Here is a 13582-nt window from a genome sequence, read left to right on the forward strand (position 1 = left end):
TAGTTTTAACCCTCTAGATGTAGAAGTAGGAGAATTAAGTGATTTTTCGCAAAACCTAAAAACGTTAAAAAATCTAATACGCGGCCAAGCCAAAAATGGCTGATTTTCAGCCAAAATTTTTTTTTCCACAAATCAAACGTGCACTATACCCCCTCTTTGGGAACTCTTTTGGGATGCTTTCCAACATAATTTTAACCCTCTAGATGTAGAAGTAGGAGAATTAAGTGATTTTTCGCAAAACTTGAAAACGTCAAAAAATCTAATACCCGGCCAAGCCAAAAATGGCTGATTTTCAGCCAAAATTTTTTTTTCCACAAATCAAACACGCACTATACCCCCTCTTTGGGAACTCTTTTGGGATGCTTTCCAACATAGTTTTAACCCTCTAGATGTAGAAGTAGGAGAATTAAGTGATTTTTCGCAAAACCTGAAAACGTCAAAAAATCTAATACCCGGCCAAGCCAAAAATGGCTGATTTTCAGCCAAATTTTTTTTTTCCACAAATCAAACGTGCACTATACCCCCTCTTTGGGAACTCTTTTGGGATGCTTTCCAACATAGTTTTAACCCTCTAGATGTAGAAGTAGGAGAATTAAGTGATTTTTCGCAAAACCTGAATACGTCAAAAAATCTAATACCCGGCCAAGCCAAAAATGGCTGATGTTCAGCCAAATTTTTTTTTTACACAAATCAAACACGCCCTATACCCCCTCTTTGGGAACTCTTTTGGGATGCTTTCCAACATAGTTTTAACCCTCTAGATGTAGAAGTAGGAGAATTAAGTGATTTTTCGCAAAACCTAAAAACGTCAAAAAATCTAATACCCGGCCAAGCCAAAAATGGCTGATTTTCAGCAAAAAATTTTTTTTCCACAAATCAAACACGCACTATACCCCCTCTTTGGGAACTCTTTTGGGATGCTTTCCAACATAGTTTTAACCCTCTAGATGTAGAAGTAGGAGAATTAAGTGATTTTTCGCAAAACTTGAAAACGTCAAAAAATCTAATACCCGGCCAAGCCAAAAATGGCTCATTTTCAGCAAAAAAAAATTTTTTTCCACAAATCAAACACGCACTATACCCCCTCTTTGGGAACTCTTTTGGGATGCTTTCCAACATAGTTTTAACCCTCTAGATGTAGAAGTAGGAGAATTAAGTGATTTTTCGCAAAACCTGAAAACGTCAAAAAATCTAATACCCGGCCAAGCCAAAAATGGCTGATTTTCAGCCAAAATTTTTTTTTTCCACAAATCAAACGTGCACTATACCCCCTCTTTGGGAACTCTTTTGGGATGCTTTCCAACATAGTTTTAACCCTCTAGATGTAGAAGTAGGAGAATTAAGTGATTTTTCGCAAAACCTGAAAGCGTCACAAAATCTAATACCCGGCCAAGCCAAAAATGGCTGATTTTCAGCCAAAATTTTTTTTCCACAAATCAAACGTGCACTATACCCCCTCTTTGGGAACTCTTTTGGGATGCTTTCCAACATAGTTTTAACCCTCTAGATGTAGAAGTAGGAGAATTAAGTGATTTTTCGCAAAACTTGAAAGCGTCAAAAAATCTAATACCCGGCCAAGCCAAAAATGGCTGATTTTCAGCCAAAATTTTTTTTTCCACAAATCAAACACGCACTATACCCCCTCTTTGGGAACTCTTTTGGGATGCTTTCCAACATAGTTTTAACCCTCTAGATGTAGAAGTAGGAGAATTAAGTGATTTTTCGCAAAACCTGAAAACGTCAAAAAATCTAATACCCGGCCAAGCCAAAAATGGCTGATTTTCAGCCAAAATTTTTTTTTTACACAAATCAAACACGCCCTATACCCCCTCTTTGGGAACTCTTTTGGGATGCTTTCCAACATAGTTTTAACCCTCTAGATGTAGAAGTAGGAGAATTAAGTGATTTTTCGCAAAACCTAAAAACGTCAAAAAATCTAATACCCGGCCAAGCCAAAAATGGCTGATTTTCAGCCAAAATTTTTTTTCCCACAAATCAAACACGCACTAATCCCCCCTCTTTGGGAACTCTTTTGGGATGCTTTCCAACATAGTTTTAACCCTCTAGATGTAGCAGTAGGAGAATTAAGTGATTTTTTGCAAAACCTGAAAACGTGAAAAAATCTAATACCCGGCCAAGCCAAAAATGGCTGATTTTCAGCCAAAAAATTTTTTTCCACAAATCAAACGTGCACTATACCCCCTCTTTGGGAACTCTTTCGGGATGCTTTCCAACATAGTTTTAACCCTCTAGATGTAGAAGTAGGAGAATTAAGTGATTTTTCGCAAAACTTGAAAACGTCAAAAAATCTAATACCCGGCCAAGCCAAAAATGGCTGATTTTCAGCCAAAATTTTTTTTTCCACAAATCAAACACGCACTATACCCCCTCTTTGGGAACTCTTTTGGGATGCTTTCCAACATAGTTTTAACCCTCTAGATGTAGAAGTAGGAGAATTAAGTGATTTTTCGCAAAACTTGAAAACGTCAAAAAATCTAATACCCGGCCAAGCCAAAAATGGCTGATTTTCAGCCAAAATTTTTTTTCCACAAATCAAACACGCACTATACCCCCTCTTTGGGAACTCTTTTGGGATGCTTTCCAACATAGTTTTAACCCTCTAGATGTAGAAGTAGGAGAATTAAGTGATTTTTCTCAAAACCTGAAAACGTCAAAAAATCTAATACCCGGCCAAGCCAAAAATGGCTGATTTTCAGCCAAAATTTTTTTTTTCACAAATAAAACGTGCACTATACCCCCTCTTTGGGAACTCTTTTGGGATGCTTTCCAACATAGTTTTAACCCTCTAGATGTAGAAGTAGGAGAATTAAGTGATTTTTCGCAAAACCTGAAAACGTCAAAAAATCTAATACCCGGCCAAGCCAAAAATGGCTGATTTTCAGCCAAAATTTTTTTTTCCACAAATCAAACACGCACTGTACCCCCTCTTTGGGAACTCTTTTGGGATGCTTTCCAACATAGTTTTAACCCTCTAGATGTAGAAGTAGGAGAATTAAGTGATTTTTCGCAAAACCTAAAAACGTCAAAAAATCTAATACCCGGACAAGCCAAAAATGGCTGATTTTCAGCCAAAATTTTTTTTTCCACAAATCAAACGTGCACTATACCCCCTCTTTGGGAACTCTTTTGGGATGCTTTCCAACATAGTTTTAACCCTCTAGATGTAGAAGTAGGAGAATTAAGTGATTTTTCGCAAAACTTGAAAACGTCAAAAAATCTAATACCCGGCCAAGCCAAAAATGGCTGATTTTCAGCCAAAATTTTTTTTTCCACAAATCAAACACGCACTATACCCCCTCTTTGGGAACTCTTTTGGGATGCTTTCCAACATAGTTTTAACCCTCTAGATGTAGAAGTAGGAGAATTAAGTGATTTTTCGCAAAACCTGAAAACGTCAAAAAATCTAATACCCGGCCAAGCCAAAAATGGCTGATTTTCAGCCAAAATTTTTTTTTCCACAAATCAAACGTGCACTATACCCCCTCTTTGGGAACTCTTTTGGGATGCTTTCCAACATAGTTTTAACCCTCTAGATGTAGAAGTAGGAGAATTAAGTGATTTTTCGCAAAACCTGAATACGTCAAAAAATCTAATACCCGGCCAAGCCAAAAATGGCTGATGTTCAGCCATATTTTTTTTTTTACACAAATCAAACACGCCCTATACCCCCTCTTTGGGAACTCTTTTGGGATGCTTTCCAACATAGTTTTAACCCTCTAGATGTAGAAGTAGGAGAATTAAGTGATTTTTCGCAAAACCTAAAAACGTCAAAAAATCTAATACCCGGCCAAGCCAAAAATGGCTGATTTTCAGCCAAAATTTTTTTTTCCACAAATCAAACACGCCCTATACCCCCTCTTTGGGAACTCTTTTGGGATGCTTTCCAACATAGTTTTAACCCTCTAGATGTAGAAGTAGGAGAATTACGTGATTTTTCGCAAAACTTGAAAACGTGAAAAAATCTAATACCCGGCCAAGCCAAAAATGGCTGATGTTCAGCCATATTTTTTTTTTCCACAAATCAAACGTGCACTATACCCCCTCTTTGGGAACTCTTTTGGGATGCTTTCCAACATAGTTTTAACCCTCTAGATGTAGAAGTAGGAGAATTAAGTGATTTTTCGCAAAACCTGAAAGCATCAAAAAATCTAATACCCGGCCAAGCCAAAAATGGCTGATTTTCAGCCAAAATTTTTTTTTTCCACAAATCAAACACGCACTATACCCCCTCTTTGGGAACTCTTTTGGGATGCTTTCCAACATAGTTTTAACCCTCTAGATGTAGAAGTAGGAGAATTAAGTGATTTTTCGCAAAACCTGAAAACGTCAAAAAATCTAATACCCGGCCAAGCCAAAAATGGCTGATTTTCAGCCAAAATTTTTTTTTCCACAAATCAAACACGCACTGTACCCCCTCTTTGGGAACTCTTTTGGGATGCTTTCCAACATAGTTTTAACCCTCTAGATGTAGAAGTAGGAGAATTAAGTGATTTTTCGCAAAACCTAAAAACGTCAAAAAATCTAATACCCGGACAAGCCAAAAATGGCTGATTTTCAGCCAAAATTTTTTTTCTCACAAATCAAACACGCACTGTACCCCCTCTTTGGGAACTCTTTTGGGATGCTTTCCAACATAGTTTTAACCCTCTAGATGTAGAAGTAGGAGAATTAAGTGATTTTTCGCAAAACCTGAATACGTCAAAAAATCTAATACCCGGCCAAGCCAAAAATGGCTGATGTTCAGCCAAAAATTTTTTTTTAAACAAATCAAACACGCCCTATACCCCCTCTTTGGGAACTCTTTTGGGATGCTTTCCAACATAGTTTTAACCCTCTAGATGTAGAAGTAGGAGAATTAAGTGATTTTTCGCAAAACCTAAAAACCTCAAAAAATCTAATACCCGGCCAAGCCAAAAATGGCTGATTTTCAGCCAAAATTTTTTTTTCCACAAATCAAACACGCACTATACCCCCTCTTTGGGAACTCTTTTGGGATGCTTTCCAACATAGTTTTAACCCTCTAGATGTAGAAGTAGGAGAATTAAGTGATTTTTCGCAAAACTTGAAAACGTCAAAAAATCTAATACCCGGCCAAGCCAAAAATGGCTGATTTTCACCAAAAAATTTTTTTTTTCCACAAATCAAACACGCACTATACCCCCTCTTTGGGAACTCTTTTGGGATGCTTTCCAACATAGTTTTAACCCTCTAGATGTAGAAGTAGGAGAATTAAGTGATTTTTCGCAAAACCTAAAAACGTTAAAAAATCTAATACGCGGCCAAGCCAAAAATGGCTGATTTTCAGCCAAAATTTTTTTTTCCACAAATCAAACGTGCACTATACCCCCTCTTTGGGAACTCTTTTGGGATGCTTTCCAACATAATTTTAACCCTCTAGATGTAGAAGTAGGAGAATTAAGTGATTTTTCGCAAAACTTGAAAACGTCAAAAAATCTAATACCCGGCCAAGCCAAAAATGGCTGATTTTCAGCCAAAATTTTTTTTTCCACAAATCAAACACGCACTATACCCCCTCTTTGGGAACTCTTTTGGGATGCTTTCCAACATAGTTTTAACCCTCTAGATGTAGAAGTAGGAGAATTAAGTGATTTTTCGCAAAACCTGAATACGTCAAAAAATCTAATACCCGGCCAAGCCAAAAATGGCTGATGTTCAGCCAAATTTTTTTTTTACACAAATCAAACACGCCCTATACCCCCTCTTTGGGAACTCTTTTGGGATGCTTTCCAACATAGTTTTAACCCTCTAGATGTAGAAGTAGGAGAATTAAGTGATTTTTCGCAAAACCTAAAAACGTCAAAAAATCTAATACCCGGCCAAGCCAAAAATGGCTGATTTTCAGCAAAAAATTTTTTTTCCACAAATCAAACACGCACTATACCCCCTCTTTGGGAACTCTTTTGGGATGCTTTCCAACATAGTTTTAACCCTCTAGATGTAGAAGTAGGAGAATTAAGTGATTTTTCGCAAAACTTGAAAACGTCAAAAAATCTAATACCCGGCCAAGCCAAAAATGGCTCATTTTCAGCAAAAAAAAATTTTTTTCCACAAATCAAACACGCACTATACCCCCTCTTTGGGAACTCTTTTGGGATGCTTTCCAACATAGTTTTAACCCTCTAGATGTAGAAGTAGGAGAATTAAGTGATTTTTCGCAAAACCTGAAAACGTCAAAAAATCTAATACCCGGCCAAGCCAAAAATGGCTGATTTTCAGCCAAAATTTTTTTTTTCCACAAATCAAACGTGCACTATACCCCCTCTTTGGGAACTCTTTTGGGATGCTTTCCAACATAGTTTTAACCCTCTAGATGTAGAAGTAGGAGAATTAAGTGATTTTTCGCAAAACCTGAAAGCGTCACAAAATCTAATACCCGGCCAAGCCAAAAATGGCTGATTTTCAGCCAAAATTTTTTTTTCCACAAATCAAACGTGCACTATACCCCCTCTTTGGGAACTCTTTTGGGATGCTTTCCAACATAGTTTTAACCCTCTAGATGTAGAAGTAGGAGAATTAAGTGATTTTTCGCAAAACTTGAAAGCGTCAAAAAATCTAATACCCGGCCAAGCCAAAAATGGCTGATTTTCAGCCAAAATTTTTTTTTCCACAAATCAAACACGCACTATACCCCCTCTTTGGGAACTCTTTTGGGATGCTTTCCAACATAGTTTTAACCCTCTAGATGTAGAAGTAGGAGAATTAAGTGATTTTTCGCAAAACCTAAAAACGTCAAAAAATCTAATACCCGGACAAGCCAAAAATGGCTGATTTTCAGCCAAAATTTTTTTTCTCACAAATCAAACACGCACTGTACCCCCTCTTTGGGAACTCTTTTGGGATGCTTTCCAACATAGTTTTAACCCTCTAGATGTAGAAGTAGGAGAATTAAGTGATTTTTCGCAAAACCTGAATACGTCAAAAAATCTAATACCCGGCCAAGCCAAAAATGGCTGATGTTCAGCCAAAAATTTTTTTTTAAACAAATCAAACACGCCCTATACCCCCTCTTTGGGAACTCTTTTGGGATGCTTTCCAACATAGTTTTAACCCTCTAGATGTAGAAGTAGGAGAATTAAGTGATTTTTCGCAAAACCTAAAAACCTCAAAAAATCTAATACCCGGCCAAGCCAAAAATGGCTGATTTTCAGCCAAAATTTTTTTTTCCACAAATCAAACACGCACTATACCCCCTCTTTGGGAACTCTTTTGGGATGCTTTCCAACATAGTTTTAACCCTCTAGATGTAGAAGTAGGAGAATTAAGTGATTTTTCGCAAAACTTGAAAACGTCAAAAAATCTAATACCCGGCCAAGCCAAAAATGGCTGATTTTCACCAAAAAATTTTTTTTTTCCACAAATCAAACACGCACTATACCCCCTCTTTGGGAACTCTTTTGGGATGCTTTCCAACATAGTTTTAACCCTCTAGATGTAGAAGTAGGAGAATTAAGTGATTTTTCGCAAAACCTAAAAACGTTAAAAAATCTAATACGCGGCCAAGCCAAAAATGGCTGATTTTCAGCCAAAATTTTTTTTTCCACAAATCAAACGTGCACTATACCCCCTCTTTGGGAACTCTTTTGGGATGCTTTCCAACATAATTTTAACCCTCTAGATGTAGAAGTAGGAGAATTAAGTGATTTTTCGCAAAACTTGAAAACGTCAAAAAATCTAATACCCGGCCAAGCCAAAAATGGCTGATTTTCAGCCAAAATTTTTTTTTCCACAAATCAAACACGCACTATACCCCCTCTTTGGGAACTCTTTTGGGATGCTTTCCAACATAGTTTTAACCCTCTAGATGTAGAAGTAGGAGAATTAAGTGATTTTTCGCAAAACCTGAATACGTCAAAAAATCTAATACCCGGCCAAGCCAAAAATGGCTGATGTTCAGCCAAATTTTTTTTTTACACAAATCAAACACGCCCTATACCCCCTCTTTGGGAACTCTTTTGGGATGCTTTCCAACATAGTTTTAACCCTCTAGATGTAGAAGTAGGAGAATTAAGTGATTTTTCGCAAAACCTAAAAACGTCAAAAAATCTAATACCCGGCCAAGCCAAAAATGGCTGATTTTCAGCAAAAAATTTTTTTTCCACAAATCAAACACGCACTATACCCCCTCTTTGGGAACTCTTTTGGGATGCTTTCCAACATAGTTTTAACCCTCTAGATGTAGAAGTAGGAGAATTAAGTGATTTTTCGCAAAACTTGAAAACGTCAAAAAATCTAATACCCGGCCAAGCCAAAAATGGCTCATTTTCAGCAAAAAAAAATTTTTTTCCACAAATCAAACACGCACTATACCCCCTCTTTGGGAACTCTTTTGGGATGCTTTCCAACATAGTTTTAACCCTCTAGATGTAGAAGTAGGAGAATTAAGTGATTTTTCGCAAAACCTGAAAACGTCAAAAAATCTAATACCCGGCCAAGCCAAAAATGGCTGATTTTCAGCCAAAATTTTTTTTTTCCACAAATCAAACGTGCACTATACCCCCTCTTTGGGAACTCTTTTGGGATGCTTTCCAACATAGTTTTAACCCTCTAGATGTAGAAGTAGGAGAATTAAGTGATTTTTCGCAAAACCTGAAAGCGTCACAAAATCTAATACCCGGCCAAGCCAAAAATGGCTGATTTTCAGCCAAAATTTTTTTTTCCACAAATCAAACGTGCACTATACCCCCTCTTTGGGAACTCTTTTGGGATGCTTTCCAACATAGTTTTAACCCTCTAGATGTAGAAGTAGGAGAATTAAGTGATTTTTCGCAAAACTTGAAAGCGTCAAAAAATCTAATACCCGGCCAAGCCAAAAATGGCTGATTTTCAGCCAAAATTTTTTTTTCCACAAATCAAACACGCACTATACCCCCTCTTTGGGAACTCTTTTGGGATGCTTTCCAACATAGTTTTAACCCTCTAGATGTAGAAGTAGGAGAATTAAGTGATTTTTCGCAAAACCTGAAAACGTCAAAAAATCTAATACCCGGCCAAGCCAAAAATGGCTGATTTTCAGCCAAAATTTTTTTTTTACACAAATCAAACACGCCCTATACCCCCTCTTTGGGAACTCTTTTGGGATGCTTTCCAACATAGTTTTAACCCTCTAGATGTAGAAGTAGGAGAATTAAGTGATTTTTTGCAAAACCTGAAAACGTGAAAAAATCTAATACAATCCAAGCCAAAAATGGCTGATTTTCAGCCAAAATTTTTTTTTCCACAAATCAAACGTGCACTATACCCCCTCTTTGGGAACTCTTTCGGGATGCTTTCCAACATAGTTTTAACCCTCTAGATGTAGAAGTAGGAGAATTAAGTGATTTTTCGCAAAACTTGAAAACGTCAAAAAATCTAATACCCGGCCAAGCCAAAAATGGCTGATTTTCAGCCAAAATTTTTTTTTCCACAAATCAAACACGCACTATACCCCCTCTTTGGGAACTCTTTTGGGATGCTTTCCAACATAGTTTTAACCCTCTAGATGTAGAAGTAGGAGAATTAAGTGATTTTTCGCAAAACTTGAAAACGTCAAAAAATCTAATACCCGGCCAAGCCAAAAATGGCTGATTTTCAGCCAAAATTTTTTTTTTTACACAAATCAAACACGCCCTATACCCCCTCTTTGGGAACTCTTTTGGGATGCTTTCCAACATAGTTTTAACCCTCTAGATGTAGAAGTAGGAGAATTAAGTGATTTTTCGCAAAACCTAAAAACGTCAAAAAATCTAATACCCGGCCAAGCCAAAAATGGCTGATTTTCAGCCAAAATTTTTTTTCCCACAAATCAAACACGCACTAATCCCCCCTCTTTGGGAACTCTTTTGGGATGCTTTCCAACATAGTTTTAACCCTCTAGATGTAGAAGTAGGAGAATTAAGTGATTTTTTGCAAAACCTGAAAACGTGAAAAAATCTAATACAATCCAAGCCAAAAATGGCTGATTTTCAGCCAAAATTTTTTTTTCCACAAATCAAACGTGCACTATACCCCCTCTTTGGGAACTCTTTCGGGATGCTTTCCAACATAGTTTTAACCCTCTAGATGTAGAAGTAGGAGAATTAAGTGATTTTTCGCAAAACTTGAAAACGTCAAAAAATCTAATACCCGGCCAAGCCAAAAATGGCTGATTTTCAGCCAAAAATTTTTTTTCCACAAATCAAACACGCACTATACCCCCTCTTTGGGAACTCTTTTGGGATGCTTTCCAACATAGTTTTAACCCTCTAGATGTAGAAGTAGGAGAATTAAGTGATTTTTCGCAAAACTTGAAAACGTCAAAAAATCTAATACCCGGCCAAGCCAAAAATGGCTGATTTTCAGCCAAAATTTTTTTTCCACAAATCAAACACGCACTATACCCCCTCTTTGGGAACTCTTTTGGGATGCTTTCCAACATAGTTTTAACCCTCTAGATGTAGAAGTAGGAGAATTAAGTGATTTTTCTCAAAACCTGAAAACGTCAAAAAATCTAATACCCGGCCAAGCCAAAAATGGCTGATTTTCAGCCAAAATTTTTTTTTTCACAAATAAAACGTGCACTATACCCCCTCTTTGGGAACTCTTTTGGGATGCTTTCCAACATAGTTTTAACCCTCTAGATGTAGAAGTAGGAGAATTAAGTGATTTTTCGCAAAACCTGAAAACGTCAAAAAATCTAATACCCGGCCAAGCCAAAAATGGCTGATTTTCAGCCAAAATTTTTTTTTCCACAAATCAAACACGCACTGTACCCCCTCTTTGGGAACTCTTTTGGGATGCTTTCCAACATAGTTTTAACCCTCTAGATGTAGAAGTAGGAGAATTAAGTGATTTTTCGCAAAACTTGAAAACGTCAAAAAATCTAATACCCGGCCAAGCCAAAAATGGCTGATTTTCAGCCAAAATTTTTTTTTCCACAAATCAAACACGCACTATACCCCCTCTTTGGGAACTCTTTTGGGATGCTTTCCAACATAGTTTTAACCCTCTAGATGTAGAAGTAGGAGAATTAAGTGATTTTTCGCAAAACCTGAAAACGTCAAAAAATCTAATACCCGGCCAAGCCAAAAATGGCTGATTTTCAGCCAAAATTTTTTTTTCCACAAATCAAACGTGCACTATACCCCCTCTTTGGGAACTCTTTTGGGATGCTTTCCAACATAGTTTTAACCCTCTAGATGTAGAAGTAGGAGAATTAAGTGATTTTTCGCAAAACCTGAAAACGTCAAAAAATCTAATACCCGGCCAAGCCAAAAATGGCTGATGTTCAGCCATATTTTTTTTTTACACAAATCAAACACGCCCTATACCCCCTCTTTGGGAACTCTTTTGGGATGCTTTCCAACATAGTTTTAACCCTCTAGATGTAGAAGTAGGAGAATTAAGTGATTTTTCGCAAAACCTAAAAACGTCAAAAAATCTAATACCCGGCCAAGCCAAAAATGGCTGATTTTCAGCCAAAATTTTTTTTTCCACAAATCAAACACGCCCTATACCCCCTCTTTGGGAACTCTTTTGGGATGCTTTCCAACATAGTTTTAACCCTCTAGATGTAGAAGTAGGAGAATTACGTGATTTTTCGCAAAACTTGAAAACGTGAAAAAATCTAATACCCGGCCAAGCCAAAAATGGCTGATTTTCAGCAAAAATTTTTTTTTCCACAAATCAAACACGCACTATACCCCCTCTTTGGGAACTCTTTTGGGATGCTTTCCAACATAGTAAACCCTCTAGATGTAGAAGTAGGAGAATTAAGTGATTTTTCGCAAAACCTGAAAACGTCAAAAAATCTAATACCCGGCCAAGCCAAAAATGGCTGATTTTCAGCCAAAAATTTTTTTTTCCACAAATCAAACGTGCACTATACCCCCTCTTTGGGAACTCTTTTGGGATGCTTTCCAACATAGTTTTAACCCTCTAGATGTAGAAGTAGGAGAATTAAGTGATTTTTCGCAAAACCTGAAAGCGTCACAAAATCTAATACCCGGCCAAGCCAAAAATGGCTGATTTCCAGCCAAAATTTTTTTTCCACAAATCAAACGTGCACTATACCCCCTATTTGGGAACTCTTTTGGGATGCTTTCCAACATAGTTTTAACCCTCTAGATGTAGAAGTAGGAGAATTAAGTGATTTTTCGCAAAACTTGAAAACGTCAAAAAATCTAATTCCCGGCCAAGCCAAAAATGGCTGATTTTCAGCCAAAAAATTTTTTTCCACAAATCAAACGTGCACTATACCCCCTCTTTGGGAACTCTTTTGGGATGCTTTCCAACATAGTTTTAACCCTCTAGATGTAGAAGTAGGAGAATTAAGTGATTTTTCGCAAAACCTGAAAACGTCAAAAAATCTAATACCCGGCCAAGCCAAAAATGGCTGATTTTCAGCCAAAATTTTTTTTTCCACAAATCAAACACGCACTGTACCCCCTCTTTGGGAACTCTTTTGGGATGCTTTCCAACATAATTTTAACCCTCTAGATGTAGAAGTAGGAGAATTAAGTGATTTTTCGCAAAACTTGAAAACGTCAAAAAATCTAATAACCGGCCAAGCCAAAAATGGCTGATTTTCAGCCAAATTGTTTTTTTTCCACAAATCAAACACGCACTATACCCCCTCTTTGGGAACTCTTTTGGGATGCTTTCCAACATAGTTTTAACCCTCTAGATGTACAAGTAGGAGAATTAAGTGATTTTTTGCAAAACCTGAAAACGTGAAAAAATCTAATACACGGCCAAGCCAAAAATGGCTGATTTTCAGCCCAAAATTTTTTTTCCACAAATCAAACGTGCACTATACCCCCTCTTTGGGAACTCTTTCGGGATGCTTTCCAACATAGTTTTAACCCTCTAGATGTAGAAGTAGGAGAATTAAGTGATTTTTCGCAAAACTTGAAAACGTCAAAAAATCTAATACCCGGCCAAGCCAAAAATGGCTGATTTTCAGCCAAAATTTTTTTTCCACAAATCAAACACGCACTATACCCCCTCTTTGGGAACTCTTTTGGGATGCTTTCCAACATAGTTTTAACCCTCTAGATGTAGAAGTAGGAGAATTAAGTGATTTTTCGCAAAACCTGAAAGCGTCACAAAATCTAATACCCGGCCAAGCCAAAAATGGCTGATTTTCAGCCAAAATTTTTTTTCCACAAATCAAACGTGCACTATACCCCCTATTTGGGAACTCTTTTGGGATGCTTTCCAACATAGTTTTAACCCTCTAGATGTAGAAGTAGGAGAATTAAGTGATTTTTCGCAAAACTTGAAAACGTCAAAAAATCTAATACCCGGCCAAGCCAAAAATGGCTGACTTTCAGCCAAAATTTTTTTTTCCACAAATCAAACGTGCACTATACCCCCTCTTTGGGAACTCTTTTGGGATGCTTTCCAACATAGTTTTAACCCTCTAGATGTAGAAGTAGGAGAATTAAGTGATTTTTCGCAAAACCTGAAAACGTCAAAAAATCTAATACCCGGCCAAGCCAAAAATGGCTGATTTTCAGCCAAAATTTTTTTTTCCACAAATCAAACACGCACTGTACCCCCTCTTTGGGAACTCTTTTGGGAT

The sequence above is a fragment of the Ranitomeya variabilis genome, chromosome 2, assembly GCF_051348905.1.
Source record: "Ranitomeya variabilis isolate aRanVar5 chromosome 2, aRanVar5.hap1, whole genome shotgun sequence".
NCBI classification, from domain to species: Eukaryota; Metazoa; Chordata; class Amphibia; order Anura; family Dendrobatidae; genus Ranitomeya; species Ranitomeya variabilis.